This window comes from Gymnoscopelus microlampas (genome assembly GCF_963454915.1).
Source record: "Gymnoscopelus microlampas genome assembly, chromosome: 20".
NCBI lineage: Eukaryota > Metazoa > Chordata > Actinopteri > Myctophiformes > Myctophidae > Gymnoscopelus > Gymnoscopelus microlampas.
Genome location: NC_139957.1, coordinates 46,645,355 through 46,666,112, shown reverse-complemented (window position 1 = coordinate 46,666,112; position 20,758 = coordinate 46,645,355). Strand labels below are relative to the sequence as shown.

The following is a 20,758-nucleotide window of genomic DNA, read 5'->3' as shown; positions in this document are numbered from 1 at the left end:
GATCCTCGCGATTCCAAACGTTTAAGGTATGGCCGGCCATGGGTTCGGTCGAGCGTTTAAATACTGCGCCCGTCCGGCGAGGAGTGACGCGGTCAGGCCTCTCGGTCCAATCATATGAGGTCAACACGTAATGATGACCATATATGGCTAGGTGGTAGGCTAGGTCATATTTCCAGTTCAAACTAAATAGATCTATATTGTGATAGTAATCATTACTATAGAGTGTTTGTTCAGTAACAGTGTTAAATAGCTCTATATTGTGATAGTAATCATTACTATAGAGTGTGTGTTCAGTAACAGTGTTAAATAGCTCTATATTGTGATAGTAATCATTACTATAGAGTGTTTGTTCAGTAACAGTGTTAAATAGCTCTATATTGTGATAGTAATCATTACTATAGAGTGTTTGCTCAGTAACAGTGTTAAATAGCTCTATATTGTGATAGTAATCATTACTATAGAGTGTTTGTTCAGTAACAGTGTTAAATAGCTCTATATTGTGATAGTAATCATTGCTATAGAGTGTTTGTTCAGTAACAGTGTTAAATAACAGTGTTATCTATTGGTGGCACCACGAAATGGCCGCCACTGCTATGCCCTAACTGGTGTGGCTCAGCCAGTAGGAGGGGCTAACTTTGAATGTTGTCTTTTTAAGCCCCCCTGCCCCCACCCTCCCCTAAAAGAAAACCTTGAACAAGAAAAATATCTTTGAACATTGTGTTGACATTTTTTGAATATTTTGGCCCTTAATGACACACACACACTAGGTTCACCAAGTTGGAAGTGGTAAAATGCATGTCTGGGACGCTTACAGTGTTTGGGCAAACTACTATGTACAACTACAAAGTGAGAGTCCAAATTATATACTTTTCACACAAGTTTACTGTTTACTGTAGGTGCCCTGTGTTTGTTCAAGGTATGCATGCCACACACACTATAGGGCTACAACTATATATATATATATATATATATATATATATATACACACACACACACACACACACACACACACACACACACACACACACACACACACACACACACACACACACACACACACACACACACACAAATAAACTGCCCACAAACAGTTCGGAAACTTCAGGCAATTCTCCCCTTCAATAATCCCAATTGGTATTGTGTTTTATATATTTTTTATCATTGATTAGTCACCTTTACAACGAGATATAACTGAGGATCGTGCAATGAGTACAGCTAAACGTGTGGGTGGTGCCTCCAAAAAAAGTGCCGAAATCCCCCAATATGCTTCTGTTGGTAATCGCTCTTCTTTTGAAAATAGGGCAAGTGAAGCTGGTATTCCGTTACCGGTTCCGGTACCATTTTGCAGGCAGGTGTGTGTCAGTCACAGGTGTTTGCCAGTCACAGGTGTGTGACTGGCACCTGAGCATGGGTCCTGCAACTTTGACATCTGTCTTTGGTACTGTTGTGTAAATCTTGCCTGTGAATCTCTGGAAGAAAACCTACGGTTCCTCAGTGAAGCAAGCTTCCCTGTTGAATTCACCAGTCTCACAGAGCTTGGTCCTAAGTTAGTAAATGGTACCAGGGCTGACACCACATAATGCTGTCACTCTGCATAACGGAACACCAGCTTCACTTGCCCTGTTGCACGGGCCTTATCCTGAAGGGACAAACGTGGCATCTTTCCATGGGGGCAGTGTTGCTGGAGCATACACAAACTCAACTACGTTGCAGAACCCATGCTCAAAATGTATATATAGTCTTAGTCACAGTCTTTCAAATAAAATGTATTTAGTTTTAGTTGACTAAATGTCATAAGATTATAGTCGACTAAAATGTATGTTGGCGGTGCCTTGATGGCGTCGTAATGCTGGATTTTACACTTGGTTGCATGCTGAAAATAGCAGATCTACAAGCTCACAACGCGTCGTGCTGCGGCGCGCTGTGAGCTTGTAGATCTGCTATTTTCAGAGCGCAACACCAGAGTACAACCAAACATAAAATGACTTGTCTTTTATTTCTACTGGATCTCTTCTCCACTAGTCATAGTTCTACTGGATCTCTTCTTGTCAATATGTTTAGTCATAGTTTTAGTCATCAGAGCTTAATTTTTATTTAGTTTTCGTCAGTGAAAAAGGTCGTCGACCAACATTTCTCGTCGTAGCTTCAGTCGACAAAATTAGCACCGCCTCCCCGCTCACCCTACGGTCAAACCATGTGACCTACATCTATCACACGTCCAACAATCCAACCCAGTGCACAAACACAACATATAAAACCCCATTGGGCTCCTACAGTGGGATGTGAAAACAAATGCACTACAAGTGTGGTCAAAAAAAATTAAAAAGCAATAGTAGAGGAGACAGACTATAGGTGGAGAGTCTGTCATCCAAACACTAAAAGGCGGCCATGATGTTTCATTCAACATGATGTTTGTAGCATGTTTAGACCATAGACTGTATAAATGAGATGGACAAAGCCACTCCGCTGCTTTCTACAGACCGAAAATGAAGCCGATTGTTCCACGACTGTAGGTCCGCCATCTTTCAATATCGCGTCAGAATGAGACCAGACCATTATTGGTTGGGTAGCTTGTCAATCAAGAGCGGGGGGGGCGGGGAATGAATGCTATTGGTTGTGCAGCTTGTCAATCAAATCATCCCGCCCCTCCTAGAGAATAGCCTACTTTATCGTCAATTTTAAAATAAATAGGACCATAATTTAGCAAAACGCATATCCTGATGATTGAAAGGAGACTTTAAACTAGCGACTGGAAGCATATAGAATTTATGACAATTTTTATTACAGTAAGAAAATCTAGTCTAAAGTTTGTCAAAAAACCCATTCACTTGCGTTAAAATAAATTCTTTCTGACACCGCAGGTCGGCGCAGGGTAAAACAGCGCCACTCTGGCCATTTTGTCGGCCTCATCGTAAATATCTAAGACTTGCCCCTTGGTTTAGACTCAACATGCTGCCATAAGGTCAGTGTAATTGTGATGTTGTGGTCACTTATTAGCAGGGACGTGCACAGATAGACTCTAGGTGGCGCTAGAGCTTGTGATGTTGTGGTCACTTATTAGCAGGGACGTGCACAGATAGACGCTAGGTGGCGCTAGAGCACCTGCCCTTTGCCCTCTTGACCAGAAGTGCCCTTTTTTTTTCCGTTTACAGCAGGGGTCTTCAACAGGGGGTCCGGGACCCCTAGGGGGTCCTCAGAGTTACTACAGGGGGTCCGCCAAATCTTTATGTGATATGATTTTTCTTTTTTACCATAACCACTCGAAACCTAGCATCCCTTTTCTGAGGAGAACTTTAGCCAAAAATAGCAGATCTACAAGCTCACAACGCCTCGCGCTGCGAGGCGTTGTGAGCTTGTAGATCGGCTATTTTTGGCAAAGAGGTATAGGTGTAGAGGGGAAAAAAGAGCAGACCAAATAAACCAAAAAAAAGTATAATTTACTTGAGCACCTGCCCCTCAAAATGTCTGTGCACGCCACTGCTTATTAGTGGACTGATATATTACGACCATGTGTCACAGGGTTAGATGTGCTCCGGTACTTAACAACACAGCTGTGTACTATAGCGCCACACAGACACAGAGACAGCTCTCTTACAGTGGGAATGTGAAAGGGCTCCTATACTCTTATAATAGGAGGGACACAGCAAAAGGATTGCATTTGCACTCGACTGGTCTCGTAAGGGGGTGGGGGGGGGGGATGTGCCTTGGTCCGAGACCGGGTCAAGACAGAGTAAAATTATGGGCGAGACCGAGAGCATTAAAATGTGGACTCGAGACCTGTACTGTACTGCAACCCTACAAACAAACATTGTGCTTTTTGCTCCAATACGATGACCTTTTTTTTCCTCCTTCTTCCCAGCAGCACACAGCAGACATTATAATCTGGCCCAACTTTACCAGCTGTCCAATACTGTGAGATGGACCCTTCTGCATAAATAGCAGTGCTGATGTTGTCGACCAAAACAATGCTTGTCGACTACCTTTTTTCACTGACGAAAAAGAAAAAACTAAGCTATGGTGACTAAAACTAAGACTAAATATATTGACAAATTCGTCAACAAATAAAAACTAGACTAAAATGTTAGAGTGGGACTAGTGGAGAAGAGATCCAGTAGAACTAAGACTAGTGGAGAAGAGATCCAGTAGAATTAAGACTAGTGGAGAAGAGATCCAGTAGAACTAAGACTAGTGGAGAAGAGATCCAGTAGAACTAAGACTAGTGGAGAAGAGATCCAGTAGAACTAAGACTAGTGGAGAAGAGATCCAGTAGAACTAAGACTAGTGGAGAAGAGATCCAGTAGAACTAAGACTAGTGGAGAAGAGATCCAGTAGAACTAAGACTAGTGGAGAAGAGATCCAGTAGAACTAAGACTAGTGGAGAAGAGATCCAGTAGAACTAAGACTAGTGGAGAAGAGATCCAGTAGAACTAAGACTAGAGGAGAAGAGATCCAGTAGAACTAAGACTACTGGAGAAGAGATCCATTAGAACTAAGACTAGTGGAGAAGAGATCCAGTAGAACTAAGACTAGTGGAGAAGAGATCCAGTAGAACTAAGACTAGAGGAGAAGAGATCCAGTAGAACTAAGACTACTGGAGAAGAGATCCATTAGAACTAAGACTAGAGGAGAAGAGATCCAGTAGAACTAAGACTAGAGGAGAAGAGATCCAGTAGAACTAAAAGACAAGTCACTTCATGTTTGTTTGTGCTCGGGTGATGTGTTCTGAAAATAGCAGATCTACAAGCTCATACTCGTCGTGATGCGACACGTTGTGAGCTTGTATCTGCTATTTTCAATTAGCCTCGGTCTAAATTGAGGCTAAATTGGTTAATGCATGTTTTATAATGTAATCATTTATATCTGCAAAGTAACTATAGTAACTAAAGCTTTCAAATAATTGTAGTGGAGTAAAAGTACAATATTTGCCTCTGAGATGTAGTGGAGTAGAAGTAAAAGTATAGACAATTGGAAATTCTCCAGTAAAGTAAAAGCACTGCAACATTGTACTTATGTACAGTACTTGAGTAAATGTACTTAGTTACTTTACACCACTGCAAACCTTTTTCGTACTTTTACTGGAGTCAAATTATGAATGCAGGACTTTTACTGGTAACAGAGCATTTCTATATATATATTTTTTTTAAAGTACTTTCCCCGTCACCACTGGTGATGCATGCTTGGAGGAGACATGCGTTGAGGGACGGCCAGAACGTACAATTCTCACGGCCGAGGTTCGGTGTAGAACAAGAACAAGAACGAGCAGGTTTGACATTTGAGTCTCATTCCTGCCTGGGATCAGCTCTTCATTAATGTCAATCATGTCACGACCAGAACAGAACGGATTATTATGTTACATAAGCTCTGCCTGAGGCACTGAGACACTACAGTACCACAAGCCTCCATGATGAACCCAAAGGAACACAATGACAAGTGCAGGGCTAATTGTAATGTTATGTTATGTTAAAGCCATTGAGACCGGGAATGCATCTGTGTGTCATTTTAAGATTTATTTGGCTATTCATGATACATATCATTTTAGGAGTCCTTGACATGAACAATGTTTGAGAACCACTGATATACAGCAACATACTGTAAGTACAAAAATAAAAAAAATAAACAAAAACTGTTAGGATTTAGAAGATATTTGTAGAATCCCCCAGAAGCAAAGATTTGAGGAAAACATTTTTGCTTTGAAAAATATACTGTATATTCAAAGAATAGCACACATTTTCACAAAAATCATGAATAAATAGCAGATCTACAAGCTCATAGCGTGGCACTCGTGCCGCTCTATGAGCTTGTAGATCTGCTATTTTTGAATAGCCCAAATAAGTCTAAAAATGACACACAGATGCGTTGGCGGTCTTAATGGGTTAACACATGTGTGGGTGATGCTTTACTGTTTAGAACAGTGGCGGAACAACTGAAAGCCGGGCCGGGAGGCAGAGCACAGTGATCAGGCCCCCCCCGTGCGTGCGTGGGTGCACATCCCGCGCGCAAAGCGCGCGGAAAATTTTGCGGGTTTGGGTCGGGTCGGGTCACCTTTTGGGGGGCTTTTTGTCACTTTATTTCGGTTTTAGGGTTTGAAGGCTACCTGTCCTGGCTTGTGTTGACAAGTGACTGATGATGACGTATAGGTCACGGGTGTCAATGCGTCTTTTTTGGCAGATGTTGATGACGATTTTAAATACATTTGGAGATATAAGATAAGATAATTTTGTATATTTGCATCACTGTGAGTGAAAATAAACCAACAACACGCAACATAACATTTCAATATTATTTTAATGATGATAATAATGCTTTAATTAAATGAGAGGCGGAGAGGCGCCGCGGAGAGGTCGCGGCCCCGGCCCGGTCGCGGCGACCGGGTCGGGGCCGCGACCGCCGGGCCCTCCAGGGTCGCGGGCCGGGAGGCGGCCGCCTCCCTTGCCTCCCCGGACGCTCCGCCACTGGTTTAGAACTCTTCATGCAGAAATGCTGTTTAACCTTTTTATTGCGTTTGTGTTTGGGGCATGTCGTCACTCGTCACCACAAGGTCCCAAAGACAAAGAGACCAACCTGGGCCTTGTATACAGTGGTGTAAAGTAACTAAGTACATTTACTCAAGTACTGTACTTAGATTAGGCACAACTTTGACTATTTGTCTAAGTGTGCGTACAACTATTAGTACTTTACTGGAGTATTTCCAATTTTCAGTTATTTTACTTCTACTCCACTACATCTCAGAGGCAAATATTTTACTTTTACTCTACTTCTACTATTTTACTTTTACACTACAATTTTTGGAAAACTTTAGGTACTAGTTACTTTGTACATTTTTATTATTATTGTAACAGAGTATTTCTAAATTGCAGGATTGATACTTTTACTTAAGTTAGTAACATTATAGTAATTTTTCCACCACTGCATGTAAACACAAGCAGAGACTCAACCTCGTTCTCACATTTAAGTCTCAACGTCAGCCATGAAGGTCAGATCCTGTAATAGCCTGGTTAGGGTTAGAGTGAGGGCTAACCCTGTCAATAATATCCCCCCACAGACAGACGTGTCGACCGGGTATGAACTAGTTACAGTAATGTTTCCACCGCTGACATGTAAACACAAGCAGAGACACATGTTCACCTCAGCTCAACCTCGTTCTCACATTTAAGTCTCAACGTCAGCCATAAAGGTCAGGTCCTGTAATGTCAACACAGGCCACAGTGTGTGAAATATTATCATAACATACATAGGCGGTGGGTAATGAAGGCTAGGGTAGGCTAAGCCTTCACAAATATTAGGCTGGGAAATTATAGGAATTGTGCAAATTAAATATAATACATGTGCGCAGCATTATTTTGTTAATTTTTTGATAATAAATCAGTAAAATCAGGCAAAAATAAGAATTGAATAACCAAACCCTAACCCTAACCCTAAAACCGAAATAAAGGAACCAAAAACCAAAAAGAAACTGACACAATCCGCCCAGAAACCGCAATAGGCTCTATTCACAGCAGCCATATTATGAAGACATTCACAGGTGTTACCAATGATACTAATGAAGGCTCTGTTCCATTTAGTCTAGTACAGTGGTTTCCACGACCCCCATACCTCTGAGAGTGTACAAATGGAACCAAATGGACCCTTACGGGTCCATTTGGTTCCATTTGTACACTCTCAGAGTTACACACCTGTAAGGGGCCATTTGGAAGCCCATGAGGGTCCCTGGACCCCCCCCACTGGTGTAGCAGAGTGTTTCCAGTGAGCCAACATGCACAATATCAGCACCCTGACTCTGTTTGAGCAGAATGGAACAGAGCCTTCATTAGTAGCATTGGTAACACCTGTGAATGTCTTCATGACATGGCTGCTGTGAATAGAGCCTATTGTTTGCGCACACGCGTTTTGCGTGCATGCACGGATTTCCACCCCCAGCCTTCCCAATTGTCAAGCTCACCCGCCGCCTATGATAACAAACTGTGTGTGCAGAATGTTTGGAGTTTTGGGAAAAATAGCAAAGCGACAAGGCAGTTAAAACAGCAGCCACATGTCACGACAAACATGAGTTTTTCTTTTTTTATAAAATAGCAGATCTACAAGCTCCACAACGCGTCACGACGTGACGCGTTGTGGAGCTTGTAGATCTGCTATTCTCGGCTGTCTATTTGTTTTTTGGGGCTCGGCTCAAAGGCCTCCCGCCCTGCCTGTCAAACCAAACTGTTAACCCACTTTAACCGTTATTTTATACTTTGGCTATTTTTGAAAAATCTTGACAATTTGTGCAAATCTTTGAATATGCACAATTTGTAACTGAAATCTTTGCTTCTGGGAGGTCCCTGGAACAACATATTTTGAGATGGGGGTCGGCGGCCAAATACATATAATTTCGGGGGTCCTTGAGATGAAAAGGTTTTGTTCCAGGGACCCCCCCCCCAGAAGCAAATATTTCAGTTAAATTCAATTTATTTGAGTTTCAAAAATATTCAATGATTTGTACACATTTTCACCCAAGAAAAAAAAAGCAGATATCCAAGCTATGTAGCAATATTTTTTAATAGCCAAAGTATGAAATAATGTTTATAGGCTGTATAGCTAAAAATCGAAAATGACACAGATGCGTTCCCAGATTGCGGAGCTTGTAGATCTGCTATTCTCGGCTATTTGTTTGTTTTTTGGGCTCGGCTCAAAGGCCTCCCTCCCTCAGTGTGTCACAGCGTTGATTGAGCACATGGATGTGTTGTGTTGAATAGAGTAAATGAGCTGTGAGACACAACCTGTCTGGTGGTACCATATAATGACCTACTGTAGGCTTTAATGGAGCCGCTGACACGCACTACAGTCATCCATCAAACCTGAAGCCTCACATGAAAACAACACTAAGCCCAATTCATTTAAACACTTCAGCTCAGGAATAACAAATACCATTTATTGACCATTTACCATGTATTGCACATATAACCATTTACTGCAATATTAACCATTTACTGATATTGCATTCAGATGTGGCGGTGTGACTCTGCTCATGTGATATTACAGATTACATGTGACTCTACTCATGTGATATTACAGATTACATGCACAAGCAGGACAACAGAATCTGACATCACAAACCCAGCAGAGCAGATCATAAAATACAGTTTTACATAAACATAACATTGAACCTTCAATGCATAATTAAAGTACCACCGATCATATAATCCATAGAGCCACAGTACAATACACAGAATCAACCTATAACAATATGAACTAAATGTTACAAGGAGGAGGCCGGGGAGGTGGAGGGAATTTGAAAACAAATGGCTGTACAAGCAGCTTAGACAGAGAACTATACCCTATAGGTGGGGTTGGCGAAAGGGCCCACTCTGTGTGGAGTTTGCATGTTCTCCCTGTGTCTCCTAGGTAATACCCTCACAAAAAACATGTAGTAATCCTGGTCTCTATACCGCCTCCCCCATGACAGCCGGGGCGCCTGATGGAGGGGAAAGGAACTGGTTGGAATAACGTGTTCCTTCCACGCGCTAACTCCCCCCTGTCAGGTGACAAGAAGGCCAGTTGGCTCTCATGCATTGAAGGAGGCATGAGCTCGGCCCTGGGCTCCCTAGGCTGGTGAGGGGAGTGTAGCGGCCAGGATCACTTTGGCACCGGGTGAAAAAATCACGGGATAACAAATTATTATTATTTTTTTTTAAACAGCGAATTATATAGACTGAACAGAGAACAGAGGCTTAAATGAACCGCTGAGAGAATGAGGGTGTGAGTGAGTTTGCTTGAAGCAAATGAGAATGGCCTGAGATGAACGTACTGACTCGTTAGCGAATGAATGGGGGGGGGGGGGGGGTCCGGGGAGAGTGAACGTAGCGTAAACCTCCTGCCTTCCGTGTCTACATGAACTATGGCTTCGCTGTATTTGACTGCCATTGACGTAGTCGTAGATCTACGACTCATCACATTTTTAGTGATCATGTTTTTAGTGATTACGCTAGAGTGATTTAGTGATTGGCGCTCTTCGCCAACGAGGCGTTGTGAGCTTGTAGATCGGCTATTTTCACACCTTTGGTTGCTTTTCAGGCCAGCATCAGTGTTTTGTACTCTTTACAGGGGACAGTAACTGGGAGACAATGAGGGAGACATGTGAAATTATTGTATTTGCTGTCCCTCTCCAGAACCTCTTTTAAACCACACAGGACCCACCCTCTGTAGAACCTCTTTTAAACCACACAGGACCCAGCCTCTGTAGAACAGTAACAGGAAGGAAGAGCTACAGGCCTGTTAAAAAAAGAAAAGAAGAAAAGGTCTTTATTGTCAGGAGGCGACATGAGATGAAAAGAGAAGGCCTGCATGTTTGGAACCGACAGCTGCTGTTCATTAGTGTTGGAATGCGGCCTGCACGCCTTGACACAAAACGTCTGTTTGTAAACTAAGTACATTTACTCAAGTATACTGTAAGCCAAGTGTTTCTCAAAGTGGGGTCTTGGGACCCCGCAGGGATCCTTGAGGGGGTTCCAGGGGGTCCCCAGCTAAAATCAGTTTTCCCACCCTTTTATATAGGCTACATCTGCTATTTGAAAACGGCAGATCTACAAGCTCACAACGCGTCGCACTGCTTGTGGATCTGCTGTTTTCAACAAATCTTTATGCACCTAGACATCGTACTGAAGCACAATACTTGAGTAAATGTACTACTTAGTGATCTTTAGTGACGGGCTGTGTGGTCCTGACATGTTGTGTTTTGCAGCCACTCCTCAATAAAAGCTTAAATTCCGTCCCTGCCCGCATACTGTACAAGTTCTCCTGTTTAGGATATGATCTTCACTCCCATTGTTCCCAGACCCCCGCATAGATATTGGTACATTTTGTTTCAAGACTTTTTACTTCACTTGAGCTTTACAATTTTTTTGTAGTTACTGCACTTTGACTTTAGGGCAACGTGGTCGGCTCTGAAAACAGCGGTATGAAGTGTTGATGAAATATGAATCAACATTCTCTTACTGTATAGTGAAATAGGCTGTAGCTGTAGATGGCATTGTGTGTTTGTTTACATGGGGCTGCCATGTTGGATACGGCAAAGAGGCCGGAGCCAGGTGCTTTGAGTGTTTGATTAGACAGCGGTCTGTTATTGATTACAGCGTTTTAATTATTGACAAAATAACAGACCACCGGATTCAGTGATTAACCAATTGGAATCAAGCATTGAACCAAGCAGTGTAATAACAAGACTGACATGAAATGTCATTTACAGCTTGGCTACCAAAGTCTCGCAATCCCAGATTTGACCACCGGCTTCACTGTTCTGCCACAGTTCTGGGGGCTTGGTTCAGAGTATGGGAAGCCATGGGAAAAAAGGGAGAAAGTGACGACTAGCTGCAGGGTCTGTTTATTGTCAGCTTTGCCAACCTGTACAAATGGGACGGTGGACGTCACCATTTCTCTGTTGCTCCGATCCGTTATCCGTACCACACTTTGCACGAACACTGTTCAGGGGGTCTGTCGTTAGTATAATCACACCAGGTGGGCCACAGGCACACCGTTGCTCCACCACTAGTTCAGGGGCCTGACATGAGAATAGTCACACCAAGTAAAAGCTAAATTGCACACACATACTGCACACGTGTTGAAGCAGTGTTTTAACACTTCAAATGGCCATAACTCGGTGACCATTGCTTCGCGCGCACACACACGGACGCATGCACGCACAACACGAACGAATGCGTCCCCTTCGGTTCTAAAATGCCCTCTGCATCCTTGATCTCAGATGACATTTCGGGCTGCAGATCAGCTATAGTGAAGGAGTTGCATTGCTTGCTGTTTGTAATAAAGATTGTAATTGCACAAGTGATCTTGTGCAATTACTCACTATGTGCTTTAGTACAAGTGACATTGTGAGCAAAGTACTCATGCCCTGAGGGCTGCAGCAGACTGAATTGTGTTTTATTCTGTTCTAGCATTCTCGTCAGTGCAGAGAACCAATGCATGCAGAGAGCAGAGAACCAATGCATGCAGAGAACCAATGCATGCAGAGAACCAACCAGTGCATGCATTGGTTCTCTATCTCTTTGGTGCCCCACTAGAGATACACAGATCCCCCATTACTATTCATAGTGAACAGATCAACCAGGTATGTTCGTATACATACCTAGGAGTAGTAATTGACCACCTTCTGTCATGGAAGATCAGAACAGATTGAATCAGTGGGTAAGAAGACAAAGCAAAGAGTCTATTTCCTTCGCCGTCTGAGATCTTTTGGTGCTACTAGACAGATTCTTCTTTTGTTTTTCACTTCTGTTATAATGAGTGTTCTTCAGTACTGTAGTACCACCTGGTATGGATGTCTGTCTGTAGCCTTAAAGTCACAACTGCTGCAGCAACTGAACATTTGTTCAAAGATTGTTGGTCAGCCACTTCAGAGGCTCTATACAACTACGTATAATGACAGTATGATAAGGTTGGCAAGGAATATCACTTCAAACACTAGCCATGCTTTGTATGGAGAATATAGGTTGCTGCCTTCAGGAAGGATACAGTGTTCCTACATACAATAAGGTCAAACTGAAGAGGTCCTTTGTCCATCAGACGACACTGAGGCTTAATCAGGAGTTATAGGCCAGGGGTAGGCTGAGAGGTGGACATTGCTCTTGTCTTTGTATGTCTTTATGTATGTATTTTGTATTGTGTTTTGTTTTTCTTGTGTCATGTCAAATGTGTGAACTGTTTATTGTTGCATACATGGCAGCTGGGTCGCAAGACAAATTTCAGTGTGAACTGACAATAAAGTATTATCGTATCGTATCGTATCGTATGCAGAGAACCAATGCATGCAGAGAACCAACCAATGCATGCAGAGAACCAATGCAAAGTTTTCAAATAATTGTAGTGGAGTACAAGTACAATATTTGCCTCTGAGATGTAGTGGAGTAGAAGTAAAAGCATACACAATTAGAAATACTCCAGTACCTCAAAAGTGTACTTAAGTACAGTACTTGAGTAAAAGTACTTAGTTACTTTACACCACTGGCGACTGTGCCTGCGTGCCATGTTTTTTTTTCAAAGAGCCGTGCGATGACACGAGGCATTGTCTCGTCAGACTCGTTCTAAAGGAGTGTTTGTTCCAACAAACAACACATGCAGTTGATATTTTAGCTCATCGACCCATTTTTCATGTTGAAATGAAATACAGACAAAGAGGGATTATAATCCTCCGTGGTGATGGAGCCTGCTCGACCGGTGTGTGTGTGTGTGTGTGTGTGTGTGTGTGTGTGTGTGTGTGTGTGTGTGTGTGTGTGTGTGTGTGTGTGTGTGTGTGTGTGTGTGTGTGTGTGTGTGTGTGTGTGTGTGTGTGTGTGTGTGTGTGTGTGTGTGTGTGTGGTGTGTGTGTACAAAACCCAAAATAATTGAGTCTCTGGAACAGACTGACTTTTTGGCAGTTCATTTTAATGGTTTGAAAAGACTCTTTCTTTCTTTCTTTTTCCTTTATTTATTCAGGGAAACCCATTGAGAGAAAGCTCTCTTTTTCAAGGACGCCCTGATAACAAACATTCATTACAATGTCACAACTTACAATAAAGCAAAAAAAGAAAAGCAGAAGCATAAAACAACATTAAAATAATCGCAAAAGGCGGTGAATCAGACAATACAGTGAGGACATGGATAACAACAGATGCAAATAAACAGTGTTACATGAAACAGGTACAGTCACTATGTAGTGTGTCCTCAAGAAGCACCCTGAATGTCTCTATTGAGACCAATCGCACCAGTTTCAGAGAGTCCTGAAGTTTGTTCCATTTGTGTGGAGCATAATACATGAATGCAGTTTCTCCTTGTTCACTGCTCTTACGTGGACTGGTATATCTAATGTGTGTTTGTGAACGTGTTGGGTGACCAGTAACCTTTGGTTTCAAAAGCGAGAATAGGTATAAAGGAAGTTTACCACACAAGGCCTTATAAATAAATAAAATACAATGTTGCTCTCACGAACTGCGAGAGATGGCCAACCCACTTTATCATATAAAATACAGTGATGGGTGAGATAATCATCACCAGTAATAAAACACAAAGCACTGACTAACCATTAAATGACAGGTTTTTAATGACACAAGTGGTGGAAAGTAACTAAGTACATGTACTGTACTCAGGTACTTAACTTGAGTGCAACTTTGAGCTACTGTGTAGGCCTACTTTTACTTAGTGTTTTCCAAGTAAATTAAACTTTATACTTTACACTTCTACTCCACTAACATCTGAGAAGCAAATATTTTACTTTTGACTCCATTACAATCGTTTGAAAACTTTAGTTACTTTGTGGATTCAGGTTATTATTATAAAATTAACATCAACCACTTAAAGCCTGTGTCTTGAAGAATAAAAAAGGTAATCTGCATAATACTACTAATTATAACAGGGGTCGGCAACCTTTTTGACATCAAGTGCCAAGTTTTCATTTTCTTGATAGTCAGTGTGCTGTATCAACATTAAGTTTAATTATGAAACCACATCAAAATGTAATATTTCTGCACAATCAAGAATATTTTCTTGATTGTGCATAGACTATACATAACAACCTTTATGTTTTCCTTCTTCTTTGTTATAAATCATTTCTTTCACATCAGGATGTATCATTAGACTCATATATCTCTCAGACTCCTCTGCAGTCAGAGTTAGGAGTTTGAATGAATGTAGAATCATGTGCAGGATGATATTTGTATATAGATGTGAGGGGACTTCATTTAACTGACTAAACTTTTTATTTAAAGCTAAAATCCTCTCTCTCACACTGATGCCAGTGTGCCAGTGATCACCCTCCTCTGTTCCAATGCTAAGGTTGCCTAACCCCTGAATTATAGTTTCAATGTATGAATTATGTTTAGGGTCTTGGTTTACCTGTGATCCTAGATTTGATGTATGTGTTTATGCAGTGTAACTAGATCTGTTATTTTATACAGGTACCAGGGGGTCTCCGACAAAATGTGTTATTTTAACCATTTTAACCACATGTTATGTGATGGCTATTCATAAATAGCAGATATACAACCTTGCAGTGTGTCACTTTGTGCCGTGCTGTGAGCTTGTACATCTGCTATTTTTAGAAAAATTGTGCGTGCATCGCATGCATGCATAAGGACGTTGTTATGATAACAGCTATGATAAGTACAGGTGTGATAAGTACAACTATAAGAGGAAATACATGAACATGAATGGTTGTTAAATAGGATGTTCTTGGCTCTGACTCTGATCTAAACGTCAACCTTTATTAACTTGACATAATGATTAACATTGATTGCTGACAGTCTCACTTATTTACACACGCACACACATGTCTCTGTCTCTCTCTCTCTCTAGCTCTCTCGCTCTCTCTCTCTCTCTCTAGCTCTCTCTCTCTAGCTCTCTCTCTAGCTCTCTCTCTCTAGCTCTCTCTCTAGCTCTCTCTCTAGCTCTCTCTCTCTAGCTCTCTCTCTAGCTCTCTCTCTAGCTCTCTCTCTCTAGCTCTCTCTCTAGCTCTCTCTCTCTAGCTCTCTCTCTCTCTCTCTCTCTCTCTCTCTCTCTCTCTCTCTCTCTCTCTCTCTCTCTCTCTCTCTCTCTCTCTCTCTCTCTCTCTCTCTCTCTCTCTCTCTCTCTCTCTCTCTCTCTCTCTCTCTGCAGGAGGAACAGTAGTAAAAGTAGGAGGAGTCTAGTAAAAGGAGGAGGAGTCTAGTGAACAGTACATCTCAGGTGTTGCAAAGAGAATCTCTCAGTGTCTCTCTCTCTCTCTCTCTCTCTCTCTCTCTCTCTCTCTGTGTCTCTGTCTCTCTCTCTCTCTCTCTCTGTGTCTCTGTCTCTGTGTCTCTCTCTCTCTCTCTCTTCAACAACCTTCATCACAACCTGTACTTCTGTCTAAAGGTGAGTGTTTTAAACCACTTCAGAATCATCAGAGTTACACTGTTTCTGTTTTAAACCAGAGGTTCTCAAAGTGGGGTCTAGGGGGGGGTTCCAGGGGGTCCCCCCCCAGGGGGTCCCCAGTTAACATAGTTAACACGGCGTCACAACATTTGTAACCACTTTATCCATTTATATGTTGGTTATTCAAAAACAGCAGATCTACAAGCTTGCAGCACGGCACAATTTTTTTGGGGAAATTCTGCAATTCTCACTTTGGGGGTCCTTGACATGAAAAGGTTTGAGAAGCACTGTGTTAAACCACTGTTCAGAGCCACGTTGCATCAGAGAGTAGTTTATATTATGATGCTTTTGGTTTGCTCATAGAAAACATGCACGAGTTGCACAACTTTTTACAACTCCACATAAAGTTTGGAATGATTTTACTGTCAAAGTGCAGGTGAAATCCTGAGGCTATACAGGCTACCAATGTGAACCCTACACCAGCGGTGGAGAGTAACTAAGTCAATTTACTCTGAGGTATTTTTACTTTACTGGAGTATTTCCAATTTTCAGTACTTTTTACTTCTGCTCTGCTACATCTCAGAGGCAAATATTGTACTTCTACTCCACTACAATTATTTGAAAACTTTAGTTACTAGTTACTTTGCAGATATAAATTATTACATTATAAAACGTTACCAACTGTAGCCCTATTTTATACCTAGGCTATTTGAAAACAGCCGACCTACAAGCTCACAACGCGTCACATACGCAACGTGTTGTGAGCTTGTTGATTGGCTATTTTCAAACATGTTAGTACTTGCACCTTTGGTACTTTAAGTAATACTTTTGCACTTTTACTCAAGTAAATTTTGAATTGCAGACTTTTCCTTGTAACAGAGTACTTCTACATTGCAGTATTGATACTTCTACTTAAGTAATCAGATATGAACTGATATATGAAGAGATATGAATATGACTCAGATTATAGGGGCTTGTTTTGGTAAACATGCTGGTTGTTATTGCCAGTGGTTGAAGTATTTAGATTTTTTTTTTTTTTTTTTACTTAACCCATTAAGACCTGGAACTGTGTAATTTTTAGATTTGAGCTAAGAAAGCATTATTTTACACTTTGGGCTATTCAAAAATAGCAGATATGCAAGCTCATAGCGCGGCACCGAGTGCCGCGCTATGAGCTTGTAGATCTGCTATTTTTTTAAATTTGTGAGAATGTGTTCAAATCTTTGAATATGTATATTTTTAAAGCGAACATTTTTAACTCAAATCTTTGCTTCTGGGGGGGTCCCTGGAACCAAATATTTTGATGGGGGTCCACGGCCAAATACATATAATTTTGGGGGTCCTTGACATGAAAAAGATTGAGCACCACTGATATAGAAACATACGTTTTTGAGAATACTGTTGAGATTTAGGAGACATGTAGAATCGGCTTCAGGTCTCAATGGGTTTTAAAGGGGACATTTCACTGATCTTCTTGTGTTCGTGGTCATTTTAACGTCAGGCTGTGTTTCATTCCAGACAGTTTATAATAAGTGTCTTGATTCAGTACTTAAATATTTGATATTAATTTTATCAGACACGCCCCCTTCCTATACAAACCCATTGTAACTTCACACTCTATTTTAACCATGTTAGATTCATCAGAAACACTGTCATTGGTTCTAGTGACTGATATTGTCCTTCTAATGCATGCTTTTTTACATGTATTTGATTTTATTGTATTTCTTTCCATTAACCCATTCAATCCAGGATATATGTGTCATTTTAGATTTTTAGCTATAAGCATTATTTTATACTTTGGCTATTAAAAAATAGCAGATATACAAGCTTATACAATATATACAAGATATACCAGCTTGTAGATCTGCAATTTTTGATTTTTCTTTTTAATGTATTTTATTTTCAAAGATTTGCACATATTTTCACGATTTTTCAAAAATAGCAGATCAGATTGTATATCTGCTATTTTTTGAATAGCCAAAGAAATCTAAAAATGACACAGATACGTTCACGGTCTTCATCTAATCTTAACGGTTAAAAGAATATAAAACAAAACAATAAAAAGAGTAATTTAAAAAACACGGCCCCCTCACACATTAGAAGGACAATACCATTCACCAGAACCAAGGACGTGTGTTTTCAATCAGTGGGTTTTAACATTAACATGGTTAAAATGGAGTTTGAAGTTACTATGGGTTTGTATAGGAAGGGGGCGTGTCTGTCTAGGGTGCTCACACAAGCCTGAGTAGAGTTAAAATGAGCCTGACATGTATTGAAAGTGAAATGTATGCCTTTAAACTGTCCTGCATTCAACATAGGGCTGATGTGGTGAATGCACCAAACCTATCCTTTAACTCACTAAGACCTGAGGTCCATTCTACAATGTCTTCTAAATCCTAACAGGTTTCTGAAAACCCTGTTTCTGTGGTTCTCAAACCTTTTCATGTCAAAGACACCCAACATGATATGCATTTGGCCGCCGACCCCCCCCCCCCCCCCCCATCTGAAAATATGTTGTTCCAGGAACCCCCCAGAAGCAAAGATTTCAGTTAAAAATGTTCACTTTAATTTTTTTATTGAATCAGTTGTCAAGATTTTTCAAAAATAGCAGATCTACAAGCTCATAGTGCGGCACAAAGAGGCGCGCTATGAGCTTGTAGATCTGCTATTTTTGAATAGCCAAAGTATCAAATAGTGTTTGAAATGAGTGGATAAGTTGTTAAGCAGCTACAGATCTACAAGCTATGTGTGACACATTGATGGCTTGTAGATCTGTTCTTTTTAAGCATGGGCTCTCTCGTCAAATCCTGACTCTTGACCTTAATTGTACATGCAGGTCAGGGTATAGCAAAGGTAACTTGTACTAGTTACTCTTGATACCAAGTAATAAGTAATGCAATATTATTATTAAGAGTAATAAGTAACTATAGTACCTTATTACACTCTCAGAGTCACAGACCTGTAAGGGTCCATTTGGTTCCATTTGTACACTGTCAGAGTCACAGACCTGTAAGGGTCCATTTGGTTCCATTTGTACACTCTCAGAGTCACAGACCTGTAAGGGTCCATTTGGTTCCATTTGTACACTCTCAGAGTCACAGACCTGTAAGGGTCCATTTGGTTCCATTTGTACACTCTCAGAGTCACAGACCTGTAAGGGTCCGTTTGGTTCCTGACCAGCAATCATTTTGCTAGGGACCCCTGTGGGTCCCCAGACCTCACTTTGAGACCCTCTGCTGCATGTAAAGCACCAGAACAGAACAGCTGCTTGTAAAGCGTTTATTTTCAGTGTTTCAACACCCGGCGCCACTAAGTATAATCACCGTTAAAACACAGCATGTGTCGGTTGAGCAGTGTTGTAAAGTAACTAAGTACATTTACTCAAGTACTGTACTTAAGTACTATTTTGAGGTAGGCCTACTATTACTTTACTGGAGTATTTCCAATTGTCTATACTTTTACTTCTACTCCATTAACATCTCAGAGGCAAATATTGTGCTTTTACTCCACTACAATTATTTGAAATCTTACTAGTTACTAGCTAGCTACTTATAATAGCAGATCTAAAAGCTCACAATGCGTCGCGATGCATTGTGAGCTTGTAGATCTGCTATTTTCACGATGCCAATACTTTTGTACTTTTACTCAAGTACATTTTGATTACCGGAACTTCTACTTCTACATTGCGGTATTGATACTTTTTCCACCACTGCCCCCGGAGCCAAGCAGTTGGCCTCCTGTTGTGCTGTGACTAAATCCTCCTTTCAGTGTGTGGAGAGGACAGGCTTCAGTGATGATGTGTCATGCTGTCCCTTCAGTGATGTAGCACTGTGTCATGCTGTCCCTTCAGTGATGTAGCACTGTGTCATGCTGTCCCTTCAGTGATGTAGCACTGTGTCATGCTGTCCCTCTGTCTGCCTGTAGGGTCTCTCTCAATGTGACATCAGTCCAACTGGTCATTAAGGCTCTCCTTGTGTTTAAAAAAGAGAGAGTTTGGAACCACTGGAGATAGAAGACATGCAGTGGGTGGGCTGTTAATGTCAGCATGGATCGGTAGATGGATGGAGTCATTCTTAGAAAGTGCTACTTTCTAAGAATGACAAGTACACACAGACACACACACACACACACACACACACACACACACACACACCGGTAGCCTGGTTCCAGACGAATCTGTCTTTGCAAAATTGCATGCACTTTAGCCCTCGGCAGATTAGGTCTGGCCCCCCTCCATAGAGATTTCAATTCTCTCCCTCCGCAGTTGTGCGGAGCCAACCAGGGCCCAGTATCCAAATGTGGGCGGGCTTATCACCTTATTTGGAGCAATGACGTACAAGGAAGCACTGCTCTGATTGGTTCGTTCAAGGAAGCACTGCTCTGATTGGTTTAGGTCTAACCAATAGAGTCCGTTTAGATCTTTTTGTAACCGCCCCTTGGAAGAAAATCTACCGTTGATAGGGACCAGACTAATATCCACGCAGTGTGTCGTGTGATATTGTCTGGCTACGCGAGGCTAGCTGACCGGTGCACCATAGGCCGTGTTGGTGGGAGGGGCTTAATTGCTAAGCTCCAGAATGTGAACTCAGCGTGGTTCTACTGTCCGTTTCACAGAGCAGAGACACCCTATTGTTCATGTGCAGATTACATTTTTATTACTAAACATACATAAACCACTTAAGCTCTATATATATTTTGGCCGTTTGAAAATAGCTGATCTACAAAAAAAAATGTATCTGCTACTTTCAAAAGATCTGTATAGGCCTACATCTGAAACTTGTGAAATGGGACATTCTGCATAATGAGTACTTTACTTTTGGTATAAAGTATATTTTTTGATGCCAATACTTGTGTATCTGTAATCTGGACTTCTACTTTGCTGCATTGATACTTGTATTTAAGTTAA

The 20,758-nt window shown here is 41.4% G+C and overlaps 1 protein-coding gene across 1 annotated transcript in view; it reads left to right on the top strand.

Moving 5' to 3' along the window:
- The first annotated feature begins 15,704 nt into the window (after positions 1-15,704).
- The window catches only part of LOC311036172 (calpain-1 catalytic subunit-like), a 42,858-nt gene continuing 37,804 nt past the window's right edge, over positions 15,705-20,758 (top strand). The window contains exon 1 of the mRNA XM_084044699.1: positions 15,705-15,852. The gene's annotated coding sequence lies outside the window, so the exon portion shown is untranslated. The remainder of the gene's footprint in view (positions 15,853-20,758) is intronic.